This window comes from Ochlerotatus camptorhynchus, unplaced genomic scaffold, assembly GCF_037179485.1.
Source record: "Ochlerotatus camptorhynchus isolate MF236.1 unplaced genomic scaffold, CSIRO-AGI_Acam_v1.1 ptg000244l, whole genome shotgun sequence".
NCBI lineage: Eukaryota > Metazoa > Arthropoda > Insecta > Diptera > Culicidae > Ochlerotatus > Ochlerotatus camptorhynchus.
This window is the reverse complement of record NW_027040734.1, coordinates 762,569-779,274: the sequence shown is the minus strand read 5'-3', so window position 1 is coordinate 779,274 and position 16,706 is coordinate 762,569. Positions and strand designations below refer to the sequence as shown.

General features: G+C 38.1%; 1 protein-coding gene across 8 annotated transcripts in view; it reads right to left on the bottom strand.

Annotated features, from left to right (window-relative positions):
- The window catches only part of enc (encore), a 207,595-nt gene that overhangs the window by 84,387 nt on the left and 106,502 nt on the right, over window positions 1-16,706 (bottom strand). For 2 of the 8 annotated variants that reach the window (XM_065226067.1, XM_065226068.1), the window contains exon 1: window positions 12,356-14,090. The exons of 1 other annotated variant lie outside the window; for it this stretch is intronic. The gene's annotated coding sequence lies outside the window, so the exon portion shown is untranslated. Of the gene's footprint in view, window positions 1-12,355; window positions 14,092-16,706 lie in introns of those variants that run through there. 5 more of the 8 variants (XM_065226061.1, XM_065226062.1, XM_065226063.1 and 2 more) reach the window with 5 other exon arrangements.

Below are 16,706 nucleotides of genomic sequence, written 5' to 3'. Positions count from 1 at the left end.
GAGCAACATTCTACACACACACACCTTCAAAATGAGGGGTGTTCAGGTTTTTTAAATGCAAAATTGAAAGAAATACGTCAAGTTGATATTGACCAAATTTTGACCGTATCACCCTTTAACCACTTCAAACTAGGGAACAACGAATAGAAGATTAGGAATCACATAGATGAAGATAACTAACTCATTTTTTTTCCTTGTTCCAAGATCATCATCAACGGCGCCGATAGGGGTAGTGGTAAGCGTGATTACCTCTCACCCCAGAAGGCCTGGGTTCAATCCTAGTCGGCGCCGCCGGGATGTTCTGAGGCATAACATCTCTGATCACGCCTTCCTTCGGATGGGAAGTAAAGCCGTTGATCCCCGGTTCATGAGTTGATGGGTCGATAGGTATGGTCCAGGTGTGGGAGCTGCCTTCCTGGCACGCCAGTTGCATTGGTGCTCAGCACGGAAAACAAGATCGACGGAAAAAAACAAACCAAAGGAAAAAAGATCTTCATCGGTAGACAAAGCCGAGTCTTGTCACTATCAACAAGGCATAAAAAGTAATAAGGACTAAGATGTGTTCCTTGGATTACTGAAAAATCCTGTTCCCCTAGTTTGAAGAAGTCAGGACTAGGAATCGGTGGTAGATCTTACATCTCGTAACGTACCACGAAAAGGTGATCTACCCACGCTACGGGGCAAACAAATCAATCGTAGTTATTTGCTTGTTGACTTTTGTCTACGAAAATCAAGCGTGATCTTGGGCATTGGTGAGATTTGATTTTTTTTATATTTTCCCAACACTGATTACCATACTATTTTAAACATTTACACACACTTAGAAATAGGGGAAATGACGGCTTCGGCATGACAGACTATTTTCGGCAACCCAAATTGAAACACTATTTTCACTGGATTTTATTACGAAAACACTTCGCTGAATGCATGCAAACGATTCTTTATGCTTTCATCTTCAATTTGACTATATTTTTACCACTGAGAAAAAGAAATCTAGCAAGGTTTTCTTGAAATGCAACACACGCAGTACAAATTGTAGCTGATTTCGAGTTGCCGATAATAGAACAGCAGATTTACATGCAGTTCAAATGGAACGGTTGCCGACAATACTCGCTCTCACTAGAGAAGTTTGGAGCTTTGTAAAAGCGTTTCAAAACAGTTTTTATCAATTCTTTCGACTGAAATTGTTAGAGCAGCTGGCAGCAAAAGATTGTAAACAAACCAATACTGCATATGTGTGCGTTCCTTAGAGAAAAAGGCTATAGAAAGAAGGTCGCTGCTTAGGTTGCCGAGAATACGTAAATTCCCCTACCTAATCTTACACGCGACGGAATCCATCTTTGGCATAAAGGTTGTGACGTAAACAAACTTGTCATGTAAAATTAAGTGCTCCGAGACTGAAAAGTTCGAAAGTACGTTTGAGTGAGCTGAATTTCACGTCTATTATGATTCAATTTTGATGTCAACATTGACGCTCGTATATGTCAGTCTCAGAGCACCAAAATTTATATCAACTTTTTAAGTGTCTATTATCAAATATTATAAATTAACAAGATAGTCCACTCTTCTATTATCCCCACACGGCCAATGAGAACGACCCAAATTTGAGTTTAGTTTACTCTTAATCGCAAAAAGTGCAGGACTTCAGTGATGAGTAAATTTGCCTCATGTTGGGAAACCTCTAAAATCTACCGAAAAATGAAGAAAATTGACGGCTTGCAGGACTCAGTCTAGGAGTAGTACCAATGGACTGAGTGAATCCAATCTTTACATTTCTCATATTCGGGAATATTTTCCTGGACAAACCTGAAGAACCATGGGGCAAATTTACTCATCGCTGAGTTCCTGCACTTTTTGAGATTTATGAGTAAACGAAACTCAAATTTGAGTTGATCTCAATGGCCGTGCAAGGCACGATTTTCCCCGAAACTAGCGCCACTACTACTAGTGCCACGAAAGGTGACTAGTACCGAAGACAACATATCAAGAAGACTGGCAACTTTGCCTGAATTCGAGCGACAAATATAGTAGCGCTGTGCTTGAGCGAAGGTGGAAGCAACGCATAGAAAAATGAACAAATGCACATTTTTGACGTAGGACTACGTCTTTCGGGAAGATGGGGGTACACTTTATGAAAACCGACAAATGAAATTATGAAAGATTATGACCGTTAATAACTTTGCTGCCCCTGGAACAATTTCAAAAAAATTATCACCAATCGATCAGAAACATTTCTACGCATCGATAACAATGCTTTTGATTGTTGATTTTTAAATTGAAACTATTGAAAAAGTGGTAAATTTCATGCATTGTTTCGAAACAACTAACAAATCCACCAATTACGTACATGCATATGCTGCTTCCCCAACACAGTCATCAGAGAATGGTTCCTAGATGAAACAAGTCGAAGTGACATTCGCCTCCGACCTTCGGGCGTGTACGAATAGGAAGGATGCAATTGCGGAACATTTTGCTGCCAATTCTGAACCACACACGCCACACAAAATGCTCTCCGTTTTTTTTCATTGGATTTGTTTTCCGTCGATCTTGTTTTCCGTGTTGAGCACCAATGCTACCCACACCTGAACCTTACCTATCGACCCATCAACTCATGAACCGGGGACCAAAGGCTTTACATCCCTTCCGAATGAAGGCGTGATCAGAGAGGTTATGCCTCAGAACATCCCGGTGGCGCCGACTGGGATTGAACCCAGGTAATTACGCTTACCTGAGTGAGAGGTAATTACGCTTACCACTACACCACCGGCGCCGCTGCTCTCCGGAGTTGTAATCCTGTAACCAAACTTGGAAGCAGGGGATACTCTATATAAATTCTATTCTAACTCTTTTCTGAAATGACTTCTACTTTTCAGGGCCACCAATGTTACGTTGGTGATAAGTTTTAACCTCCGAAACCATACAGAGTGCGTCCCTGTCGCTTCAGAGCGTAGACGACATCCATGGCCGTGACGGTTTTGCGCTTGGCGTGTTCAGTACAGGTGACGGCATCTCGGGTTTCCTCGTAGATCAGACCGGAGATACGCTTGACACCACCACGTCGAGCCAGACGACGGATGGCAGGCCCTGGATGTTATCACGCAGAATTTCCCAATATCGACAAAGCTGCATCATCATGACTGTATGTAGCCAATGGGAAGCGAGAAAATATGGTACCGGCAGAGCTGGTTGTCTATATAACAGGTTGCTAATTATGCTTTTGGCTTAGTTTCGATTCACCCATTCAACGACAAACATCAAGCAACAATGACTGGTCGTAGCAAGGGAGACAAGGCTTTTGGAAAAGAAGGTGCCAAGCGTCATCGGAAGGTTCTGCGTGATAACATCCAGGGTATTACCAAGCCTGCCATCTGTCGTCTGGCTCGACGTGGTGGTGTCAAGCGTATTTCCAGTTATATCTACGAAGAAACCCGAGGTGTGCTGAAGGTGTTCCAAGAAAAATCCGTGATGCCGTCACCTACACTGAACACGCCAAGCGCAAAACCGTCACGGCCAAGGATGTCGTCTACACTCTGAAGCGACAGGGACCCACTCTGTACGGTTTCGGAGGTTAAAATATATCGCCAACGTAACAGAACGGTCTTTTTCAGGGCCACCAAGTTCATTTTAGAAAAGATTTTGAATAGAATTTGAGTAGAGTAACCTATGATTCACCCATTCAATTTGTCACTAAATACATCAAAATGATACAAAAATCAAATAATTTGTTAGGGAAATAAATTATGTTCTATTTGTAGTCTTATCAATTGGAGGCGAACCAGCCCAAGGCTGAAAGCCTCCCTAATAAAGATGAATAATAATAGTCTTATCGGCGGGTTAAATTTACTCCGTTTCACTTTCATAAACTGAGAAACCCTCATCGTATGCATTCTCCTGCTGCGCAACATCTTCGAAATCGTCCGAACCGTTAAATAATACAGAGTACAGAAAGTATAGACTTAAAGTACAGAGATTACAAAAGGGGAGGAGCCAGTGTCGCTATTTTGATCTGTTTCATGCTACTGGAAGGTATGCTGGTCACAAATGCCGTGCCTAACTGATTTCCTGCGCAAGTGTTTACCTTTGAGCGGCAGATGACGCGATTGTACCTGTCTCATGCCGGTCATTTGAGAAAATGGAAGAGTTGCCAGTCTTCTTGATATGTTGTCTTCACTAGTACACAGTAAATTGAGCGCGTAGCAGTTAACAGCTCAATGTCAACAAGGCTATCGGAAACAACTCAAAGTTGAGTAAATTTTTTCTCAGTATTGTCAAAAATTGGATTACAGGGCTGGTATTGCTGCTGCGATATACTAGTTGTGACTTTAGTGACTAAAATTACGAAAATAGTGACCAAATAGTGACTTTTATATAATAAATAAGTAACCAATAGTGACATTTATATGGTGACTCAGAAATTCAAGTACGGTTTGATATTGAAATAAACTCAAGTTTTTGTAAGAGAACCTAAAATTACATTTCGTAAATTCTTCTAATTATATAGAATCTCTCAACAGAATCTCCTGTGAGGACAGTGAAGTGATTTGAATAATTTTCTTTTGATTACGTTATGCATGGTGACCAGAAAATAGCAATTTAAAATTTTCCGGATTTTCTGGAGTCTTGTAAATTTTACTGGTTGTGAAATATATATTTAAACTAATGCATAAACCAATAAAGCCATTAGGTTAAATAGGGCAAAACAGATCATTACTACATTAGCAGTATGTTTCATAGATTAAGTTAACCTTCTTTTAAACTTGCCTAAACTAGAACTTGACTAAAGCTGAACAAAAATAATATTGCATTCTTGAAATACTCTGCAGAACAATCCACAAAATTGGAGCTTTTGATGTTTCTTCCAGGGATTCCCTGAAGGTTCATTTCAAAATCCATTTTACACACTTAGAAAATCATGTAAATTTAGGTGCTCTGAGAGTGACATATACGAGCATCAATTTTGACATAAATTTGAGTCATAACAGACGTGAAATATAGCTCAATCAACCGTACTTTTCGTCGAGCAACGAACTTTTCAGTCTCGGAGCACTTAATGTTACATGACATGTTTGTTTACGTCTCATCTTGTGTGTCAAAAATTGATTCCGTCACGTGTAAAATTAGTTATTTCTAAGTGTGTAGATTTACTTGAATTCTCTGAATGCTCTTAGGCCCTGAATTTCTCATTCTCTTTAGAGTTCCCATGGTATTTCCTCATAATTCACAAAACAAAAATTCATCTAAGAAATCACACCAGAATTCCTTTACAATTATCCGCTGAGTTTGGAGACCTTTAGAGTTCACGGAATTTCCATGGGATTCTCATCAGAGCTCTCTTAAAAAATCATCAGAACTTATCTTAAATCTAAGACAACAAATCAAGAAGACTGGCAACTCTTCCATTTTCTCATACGAACGCTATGAGACAGGTACAATCGCGTCATCTGCCGCTCAAAGGTAAATGCTTCGAACGAATTTGATAGCAAAGATTACATCCTCAGAAGAAGGGTTTGTGTATTTGCGAATTATTCTATGCGTTGCTTCCACCTCAAGCGCAGCGCTATTGTATCTGCCGCTTGGATTCTGGCAAAGTTGCCAGTCTTCTTGATATGATGTCTTCGCTTAAATACTTATTACAGGGCTGGTAGCGATCACTTCTTTCAAAAATAGTGATTTTAGTGACCATGTTTAAGAAATAAGTGACCAAATAGTGACTTATAGTAGTAAACAGTGACCTAAGAGAAGAAAGGTAGTCGTTCTGATGGCACGCCAAATAAATGTCAATTAGTATTTCATAAATTGTACAATATGAACCTTCAAAGCGAAAGATTCAATAGAAAGTTTTTTGCCAAACCCACGGTATTAGTCAGGGTGTCTACTAACTGCAAAAATCTGGAAAACCGGGAATTCTCAGGTAATTTTATTTTTCCGTAAAATACCTGGAAAGCTCAAAGAATTTAATAATTTTATTACTAAGGATATTTTAATGAAAAGGATTAATTTTAAAATACAAGCATTCCATTTTTCTCGTTATTTTCTTTCGCCCTTTGACCATTATAGATCTACAGTGGATTAATCTTCAGTAACAAATAATTTAAAAAAAAAACAGTGGCTTGAAATGTTCTTTTGTTTTGAAACATCCCAAGTAACATTGTAAGTTTTATTGAGGTTTTAAAGCACTCTACAAGCCTAAATCATGATCTACAGTAGCCTCATAAAACCCAAATTGTTACTTGGGATGCATATTTCCCAGAAATTTCAAATTCGAACTACTTCATTCCTTTATTTAACGTCGGTCTCTGTTCCGCAATCTAATGCCAATCACCGACGGACATCGATGCCATCCATTGACGGCAATCGAATGTGCAGGAAAGCAGCTTCCACACCTGCGTAGGATATCGTACCCATTCAACACACATGGGCCGGGACCAACGGCTTTACTTCCCTTCCGAAGGGACCAGAGATTGTTATGCCTCAGAAAAATCCCACCGACCTCGGCTGGGATTGAACCCAGACCCATTAGGGTGTTAGAAAGCAGTCACGCTTACCACTACACCACCGGCGCCGGCTCAAATTTGAACTAGTTCTGGACTTAAAAGCCATAATACTTCAAGAAATTTACTAGAATCAGGAGTTAAATTCCATGCATAGTTTTAAAAGCTCGTGGAATTTTATTATAATTTCTAAGAACCTCAATTCAAGGAAGTTCTGTGAAAAAATCTTTCAGAAAAACATCAAATGCAATCTGCTTTCAAGGTAGTTCTGAGGAATTTTGGATTTCTTGTGAAGCCTGATAGCTTTGAGTAGAATTTCAAAAAACCCTGAATTGAATTAAAAGCAAATTTTTAATGAAAACTCTAAGTAATTTCTGAGGACCACAACTCCTTCAGAGGGAAATTCCAAGGGCCTTCTGAGGATAATTTGTGAGTTTGTCTGAGAAAATGAATCCGGGGCATAAGTCCTTGGAATCTCTTTGAAAACACTAAAAGGAGGATTACAATTAAATCTGAGAATAACTCCAGAACATCCGTAAAGGAATTCGGAAAATAAATTTAGGAGAGTTTGCCAAACAAATTATGAGAAGAAATCTAAGGAATTTGTGAGGAGAAATGCCAATGAATTCTTAGGAGACTTTCAATGTGAGTAGAATTCCAAGGGAAGGAGTGAGATTCAAAAAGAAATCTGAAATGAATTCAATGAAAATTCGGAGAATCTTTCCAAAGGGTGTCTTATTGTGGTGAATTTGAAGATAATTGCGAGGAAAACTAAAATAAAATTGAATTCGACACTTCATCAGACATCAGAATGGACTATTCTGAGGTCTTCAGAACTATTTGAAAGTTCCCAAATTTTTCCAAAAGTTAATGGAACTGCTTTGCATTTCTTTTTTGTTTGAGAAACTAGCCTGATGCTCACAATACTTCTCATTAAATTCATAAACTTCCCTGAACTTTACAGGACTTCCTAAAGTTTTCTCAATTTTTCTAACGATAATAGATCTCTTCTAAAGGTTTAAAAATTCGCTGAAGTTCATTAAACTTCTTTAAAATTTATGTGACTTCTCTAATGTTAACGGAACTGCTCTGAGGTTCTCTGTTCCTTTCTGAAATTATCGCAACTTCGCTAAGGTTTTTAAAGTTTTCATGAAGCTTGTTGTACTGCGCTGAATTTAATTGAACCGTCCTAAAAAATTTGAAGCTTCACTGAACTTCTAAACGCATGGGAAGACCTCAATTAAATGTTTAACGTATCTGAAGGTACCTGAAAATTTGGGAACTGCCTTAAATTTTCACTAATTTTCCATCTGAATTTAGAAGCTTACTAAACTTCTGCCAAGTGCTCCCGCATTTTGCAAATGTTCATACAAATTCCTGAAGTTCACGGATCTCCTCTTAAGCTCCATATATTTCTATGAAGTTCTCGAAATGTTTCTGAAGATCACTATCCTTCTGTGAAGATATCGAAGTTTTTCAAAATTTCTGGAACTTTTGTGCTCCCGCAATTTTTATGGAATTAGAACGAAATAATTAATATAGGTAGTTCTATGATTTTCACTGAAGTTCTCAAGATTTTTCAGAAATTCATGAAACTTCCCTTAAATAATTCACACTAATTTAAAACTTTTTCAATAGTCTAGATTTTTCTGGTGGTATTAAAACTGCCTAAACGATTATTGAATTTCCTTGAAGTTCACTAGACTGTACTGAAGAATTTATCAGTATTTTTTTAAGAACCCGCAACTTTACTGAAATTAAATGATTTGCCTTGAAGTTTCGACAATTTTCTTTAAGTATTATAATCATTATAACTTCTTCTTCTTATTCGCTTTTTCAAGCTTATTGCTTAGCGCATATTAGCTTATTGCGTGCTCTCAACTTAGTGTTCTAAATGCACTTCCACAGTTATTAATTGAGAGCTTTCGATGCCAATACCAATGCATGAATTTGTATATTGTGTGGCAAGCGCAATGATACTCTATGCTCAGGGAAGTCGAGAAAATTTCCAACCCGAAAGATTCCCTCGACCGGACCGGGAATCGAACCCGCCGCCTCCGGCTTGGTAATACCGTGCCTTTACTGACTAGGCTATGAGGCCCCTATTATAAACGCACACTAATTTCCCTGATCTTATCTATGCTTACCTGAAGTTCTCTAAATTTGTTTAATTATCCGGAAAATTTTCTCATATATCTATATAGAGCTGAAATTAGGGCGTAACAACTTTTGTAAACAATGACTTCTCGGAAGTCATAGCTCTCCCTGGCAAATCGATATCATCATCGAGTAGAGGAAGACTTCTCCTACTCGATGAAGATGTTGGTTTGTGTAGGCGTGCCTTGAATTCCGAGAAATCAACGAGAGAAGTCATTGCTTACAAAGACTGTTACGCCCTAATTCCAGCTCTATCTAGATATATTCATAATTCCCTGACACTTTTGACGTTTTAGGATCAATCATAGAATTCTTGAAATACCCCATAATTCCACGGAACTCCTTGTAAGTCGCTGCAAATTTGCTTAAGCTAATGGGACTATTCTGAAGCTATCTGATCGTCCTCGAAGTACTCGGAACTTTGCTGAATATCATGAAAATATTTAAAAATATCTAAATTGATTAGAAGTTCTCTGGATTTTTTTTAAAGATATCGCTGCTTGCTAAAAGTTCTCGCATTTTTTAAAAATTAATGGAACTTCGCTGATGTTCTCTAATCAACTTAGTTAAATTTTCGCATTTTTTTAAGTTCTTGAAATCTCCATGATATAACACCCTTAAAATACTCTTACGTTTTCCATATAATTTTTATCACGTTCCAGGAATTCTCTCGAAGCTTTGCTGAAGTTTCCGGAGTTTCTCAAAACTTCTTGAAGGTTTCTACAATTTCCTTGAAATTATTTGAACTGCTCTTTGATTCTCTGATCTGTCTTGATGTTCTCGAAGCTTCCCTACATCTCTCAATTCTATTGAAGATCTCGGTTCTGCTCGGAAATAAATGAAATTCCCGTAAACACTTATAAATTTCGCTTAAATTCTCTGGACTTCTGTGAAGTTCCTGAAACATTTCTGAAGTTTTCATAAATTCTCTGAAGGTCTCTGTGCTTCCCTGAAATTCTCGGAATATCTTAAGGGTTCTCGATTTTTAGTCTGATTTTTTTTTTAAATTTACGATTATAGATCTCTAACCAAAAGTCAAGACTAAAGCTACGGAAACTGCTCTTAAGATCTGAAATTCCCCAAAGATCTCTAGATCTAGCTTTTCTGAGGTATACTTAGAACTTCTTAAAAATTTGCACAATACCCCTCATGTTTTATATATTTCTCAAGTTTGCTTGACACCTGTGAAGTTCTTTGGAATTCTAGGAACTTCATAAATGTTCCTGAAAATTTTCGGATGCTAAAAGAACCGCTTTGAGGTTCTTAAGGGGAAGCAGACCGCTCCGAAAAAAAAAATTACGTTTTGATTTTTCTAAAAATATTGAAAAAAAAGTATCAAAAATCTAAAAAAATCAAATTTTTTCTAATTTTTTAAAGAAAATTCACGTGCAAAAACATGTTTTATAAGTCATTATGGCATAAAGTTGGACTCAAAAAACCACAAAACATCAACTTTTCGTTTTTTCTGAGAGTCCAATTTTTTATCATGATGGGATAGAAAAAATTTTGTTGCATGTAATTTTTGACAAAAATCTAAGGAAAAAACTGATTTTCTTGGATTTTTGATAATTTTTCCCAATATTTTTAGAAAAATAAAAACGTACCGAATTTATTTTTTTTTATTTTTGGGCCGGTGAGCTTCCCCTTAAAGTTTCCAGTAAGTTCCCCATATTTTCAGCGTATTAACTTCCCTTATGTTCCCACAGTTCTCAGCATTTCTTTTCATTTCTCAGAACTTCTCCAAAGTTCCTACAATAGTTGTGAAGTTAATGGGACTGCAATGAAGATTTCTAATCTTTCATAAAATTAATTAAAAAACATTGATTTTTTTCCTTGATTCTGGCACTTTGAAAATTTTCAATATCTTGGACTTGTTCATGGAATGCGAATCTTCAAGATATTAAATAATTTTAGATCTTGTACTTACTTAAATAAAGTAAGTTGTATTTTAACTTTATAAAGTGAGAAGTTAGGTAAATGTTAAACTTCACCATTCAATGGATTTGATTGTAAAGCTGTTTCTAAAAATTGATTGTCATGTCTTAAAAACGTTTGGGTAAATTGCTGTTGTTTTTGATCTACAAAAAAAAAAATAATTTTAACGCATTTAAAAAATAGCTTTCTAGGCTTATAATTTAAGCCTCGAATTTATCCGTTAAAGTTCTGGAAAACTCAGGTAATTTTATTTAGAAAGATGAGTAGACACTAGACTGATGCAAAATTATAAAAGTTCGCTCCACAGTGCTTAAACGGTTCCAAATTGGGTCCTGCTTAGCCTTCCAAAATTTGAACTACTTTAGTAAGGAACTGACTTGGCACAAACAATTTGAAGTTTATATGGGAATTACTATGGAGAAACCATAATTTCGGTTCATATCTATCTTAAAATTCACCCGTTCACTCTACTTTAGAAAATGATAGCTTGTTGAAAATTTTCTTAGCTACAACTTTGTTGAAGACCACTTTTCGATCAAATGTAAGGAACAACAATTATAAATCAAGTCACTGATGTCTTATGATTATGCTCAATCAACTGTTCAGCAGGCAAAATTGGTGTTTATGGCGCGTAGAATAGAGGACAAAAATCATGGCTACTATGTCACACTGCAGAATACAGTGTTGCCCACAATACAGTTGCTTAATCTTGCCATAAGATTATCAATCTCTTAAACAATTAATAACTATTTAATTTGACGTTTGACTGAAAAACGATTTCCTGCAAAGTTGTAGCTGATTAAAATTCCCATAAGAATAGCAATAGAATTTGTTAACAATGCAATATAGAAAAAAGGCTAAAAGGCAATAAACAAAAAGATTTGTTTTCCCATAGTAGTTTCCATATAAACTTCAAATGGTTTGTGCCAAGTCAGTTTCTTATCAAATGAGTTTAAACTTTCGGAGGCTAATCAGGACCTGATTTGAAACCGTTTGAACACTGCGGTACGAAAATTTCAAATTTTGCATCAGTCTAGTAGACACCCTGTAGATAGAGAAAGACGATAAAACGTCACAAAGCAAAGAATGATCAATCTTGAAATAGATTCGCGCTAAAAAAAGTTGAAAATAGTGACTAATTACAAGAAAAAGTGACTTTAGTGACTTGGCCTTAAAAAAAAGAGACTTTTTAGTGACTGGCTTGAAAAAAGTGACTCGCTACCAGCCCTGCTATAGGAACACATTGCACTAACGTACCTCCACTATCGGTGTGTTTACCCTAGCTCTTCCAATTTACCCCTCCAAAAAAGAGCTTATTTAGTAAAAGGATAACTTTTTCGTGGTAGGGTAAACGCACCTATAATGGAGGTACGTTAGTGACTATGGAGCGTCACGTTAGTGACTTATGGAGCCTCCCATAAACCACTATAGGAACACATTTCACTAACGTACCTCCACAATCGGTGCGTTTACCCTAGGTGACTTATTTTGTTTTTCTTTTCACTAATTTTGATGTCAACGATATGCTGTGGATGTACATATGATCCCCAAATCGCTGGTTGCATATATCGTGTAAATCTTTCAGCCATCCCGACGAGTACAGAACCAAACACTCAAATGCACAGTCTACTGTTCAATGGTTTTGGTACGCTGACTGAACGGGTTATCACGAGAGTTTACGAAAGTATTGAACCGTTTGGGAAATGTGGATTACTGTGCAGAATCATCGAAATCTCGATGCCCATCATAGCTTCGTTCAAATTTGTGTTTACCTCCAAAGTAATCAGCGAGCGCAGCCAGCTTGTCCGGATTTCCTTCAGGGTTATCAACCAGCACACGAACCAACGGACACGACCTTCGCGCACTGTCCTAGTAGCCTTTCTTCCTATTTGTTTTCTCGTCTTCCTTTTTCACAACCCCAGACAACTGCTTTTATAGCTCGGCTGGAGATTGGAACACAAAAACAAATCACTTTTCAACAAACACACACACACACACACGCGTGTCTGTTTAGGTCTGATACCGACCTTCTCAGTGTTCAGGGTATTCAGGGGGAAGGTCCGAATAATTGAGGGGGGAGGGAGTTGATTTGATGTGTATTCCCTGCTGCGTAAACCGTTCAGCGGCTCATCGAAGATACGACATCTTCAGGCCTCATCAGGATCTTCTTCGTCGTGATGCTCCACTTTTCGTTACCACTGGAGGAGAGCAGCTCCAACTTCTGACTGTACGCGACCAGAGCGAATGCGTTACGTAACACCGAGAACGATTTTCGTCCCATTTGGGGCTCCTCTTCACAACAGGAGGAAACGCGAGTTGCAGCTTGGTTCCACACTCAAAAAACACTCACCCACTCACACTCACACTTTTTGCTATTCGCCGTAGGTTCTGCTTTGGCCTCGTGGTTCGATCCGTGCGACGTCGAATCCACTACTACGGAGTTGGCTTTGTTGCCGTTCTCTAGATTATAATGGAGACAATTGTTGTCACTTTAGATTTTTGTTTTCTCTAAATTTTCACACTCGTTGCGGGCATAGGTTTTCTCACTCGCGCACACTTCATGATTATTCATCGGGGCTTCTGCTTCGTTTTCCCTTCATTTCACTCTTTGGGGGGACTATTTTTAAAACTGTATGCTGCCCATCTCGGTTTTCTCATGGCATCTAAAATTCGCAACTAGATTATAAATAAAACCACATTCACTACTGTTGAAGCTTCCTTATTGTCTTTGCTACGGTTGTTTGAATTATTGGTGCGATTAATGCTACGTACGTAGACACACATACACTAAGCGAACCCGGAGATAAATATCACAATTATTCTACGTTCTTTCTTATCCAAGGAACTCAGTTATTCCAAGCTCAATTCATCAGACTGCTGATGTCCTGGAGGCTCGTGAATCTAGTTTTTCCAACACTGACCGCCGATCGATGATGATTGCATCCGGGAAAACCCAAAGCAAATAGCTGAGTGCATTATCAAAGCCAGTGCTTCTTTCCCCGCGCACACATCAATAATCGACTCGGAACAATTAAATCACTGCTCTCACTTGTTCCCTCAAACAACACAACACGTTTTTTTTTTTCCATTCCCAGCACTCTTCCTCCGATGATTATTCAATCCTTTGCACGAAAACCACAGTTCACTTTCCCGAGACTTTTCCCCGTCCATCCAGCCAGCTGCAAATTTCCATCCTGGCTTGAATTCTTCTTTTTGCACTTGTCTCCATCCCCTCTACGATTGCTCAAAACTTTCCTCCGCACGCTGGGAGTCCTATTGAACCAACCTGTATCACTGTAGGTATATTGTACGTGTGAATCAAAGCTCCTAGAAGACGGTTATGGCATCGCCGTTCGTTGTTGGGTTGGGGAGCAGCACTTTGGAGCACTCACGCACACATACGCACATCCAGAGGCGCTCAGGACAGGACACGGCGATGGCGACGGCGACGATAACTACTACCCGACGACGTGTGGCCACGGCGAAGACAAAAACCGAACTGTGCTGTGGCTGCTGACCTGAGCTCCCAAACGGAGCATTCCGGGACACCGAAACGATCGGACAGCATGCATGCACACCACTACCACCAACTGAAGTGCGATTTCGCTCTCTTTTGAAATTCAGTGTCAGTGGCTTTTCGTGAGCGGGAAAACTCGGAAAACCTCTGTCGGGTGCTGCTACCTCCACGACCGATGAGAGTAACGCAAAGTTGAGTGGATTTCGACTCAAAAGTGCAAAAAGTGGAGTCACTCAGTGGGTGAGTAAAATTGTACTCACATTTGCAGAAACAAACTGCTTTAATATGAGGGGAATCGAGAGATATGTCTCAAGTCACCTTTCAAATAGACCAATCTACATTGATCTATTCTCTTCAACGACTCTCTCTTTCGTTAATAAATTGGCTGTATTCAAATTTCGGGCAAATTTTTCTACATATTCCGTTAAAAGAAAGTATTATCAAGCGTGTTGGACGATAAGATCAGCTGAACATGTTTTTGAAGCCGAGTTATTAACGAAAGAGAGAATCGATCAATGTAGATTGGTCTATTTGAAAGGTGACGCGAGATTTCACTCAGTCCATTAGTATGCTCCTAGACTGAGCAAAAGTTTGGTTTATTTTCTTCATATCAAGCAGTTTTCCAGGAAAAATGAGGAAAATTTTACACACCCACTGAGAAACTCCACTGTTTGCACTTTTGAGTCGAATTCGACTCAATTGTGGGGTACTCTGTTTGGCCGTGCTCGAATATGGGAAAACTCGAATATGAGCAAACTCGTAAACAGAGCAAAGTTTTCAAGGATTTTACTCACTCACTGTGAGTAGCCCCACATTTGCAATTTTGAGTTGGATTCGATTCGATTTCGAGTTACTCTTATCGGGCGTGTTCATTTAAACGAAGGAAAGCAGACCCGATAACAGTGTATAGCAAGAACAACGATCGTGGGACAAATATGCGAACTATTGAACTGCCATAAGAATTGCATAGAATACGGGACAGTTATGCGTATAGCGGCAGTGAAGGCATAGTGAAAAATCGGTGTGTGCGTGTAGCAGTGTTGGTGGATATGGAGGACTTTTCCGATGGAGTAATCCACCCAATAGCCGAGTGGTGTCTTTTCTGTCATCCCTAGGTGCTGTGAACTCACTCTATAAAACCAGTAACACTTTTGATGACTCAGTTGGGTTTTCAAATCCTATTATCGGTACAGTTGAAAACCGGAATAACCCACTAGCGGCAATCGATTTTACGCTCGTTCTGTACGTTAAACATAGTGTCGGAAGTAGTGCGCTTTAATCGCACAATCATGCGCTTTTCAGTTTTGACTCAGACATCATTTAGATTAGTAGAGCCATTTTCGTGCTCTGATTTATTGAAAATATGGAACACGATATTTTTTAAAAATTAGGCATTTGTTTATTTATTCGTCGTCAATTAAATGTAGACCAGTTTAATTTACAAAAACACTTTTAACATCTATTTTAATTTTCAATCTCTGACAAACCTCGAAAAGAAACGTTTTTTAAGAGCATTTTTGTTCATTGTCAAATCAATTGTTTCATAATGCCTAACTTTCTTAGAGCAAATAATAGAAACTGTTTTTGAACTGATTCAATGCGGTTTATATGAGTATCTTGATACGGAACCCGGACTATACGACAGTACTTAAGGGGGGGGGCTATCATATGCAACGTTTAATGTTTTGTTTGTGTATGGATTATTGAAATGAAAGCTAAACCTTTTAATAAACTCTAGCATGTTGCTTGTCTTGTAGATAATGTTATTGCAATGTTCAACAAAGCTTAATTTTGAGCCTAGTATAACACCTAAATCTCTAACTTGATTGCACATGTTCTTGGCCAATAATTTTCTTTCTTGTAAATGAAATGGAATTACATTTCTTCACATTAAAATTTCGGGCAAATTTTTCTACATATTCCGTTAAAAGAAAGTATTATCAAGCGTGTTGGACGATAAGATCAGCTTTAATAAACTTTTTGAGCACCAAGTGTAAAAGTTATCAATTTCTTGTTGAAATACTACAAGATCAGACGTTTGAAGAATTTCCAGGAAAAGTTTCAAGTCGTCTGCATATATTGATACATTCAGAATATTCAATATGTGCTCTACATCATTAACAAATAGAATAAACAGTAATGGTCCAAGATAGGAACCTTGTGGCACACCAGATTGACAGACATTGACTACTGACGACAAATCTCCTTCAAATCTAACTCTTTGTGTCCTACCGGTCAAGTATGACTGAATCCACTTTAATAAATGTTGACTAAAACCTAACTTAGATAATTTGAATAGCAAAAGAGGGATATCAACTCTATCAAACGCTTTACTGAAGTCAGTATATAGTGCCTCAACATAATGTCCCTTATCCATTGCGTTAATAGGAAATGTTACAAAATTCAACAGATTAGTAGTCGTTGGACGTCCTTTAACAAAACCATGCTGTTAGCCTGTAATTAAATGTTTAACTTGTGCAAAAACACTTTGATTTATTATAGAATTAAAAGAGTTCAGGAATGCAGGACAATATAGCAACTCCACGGTAATTTTTAGCGTCTGATTTTTTTTCCACTTTTGAAAATTGGAATCAAATATGATTCCT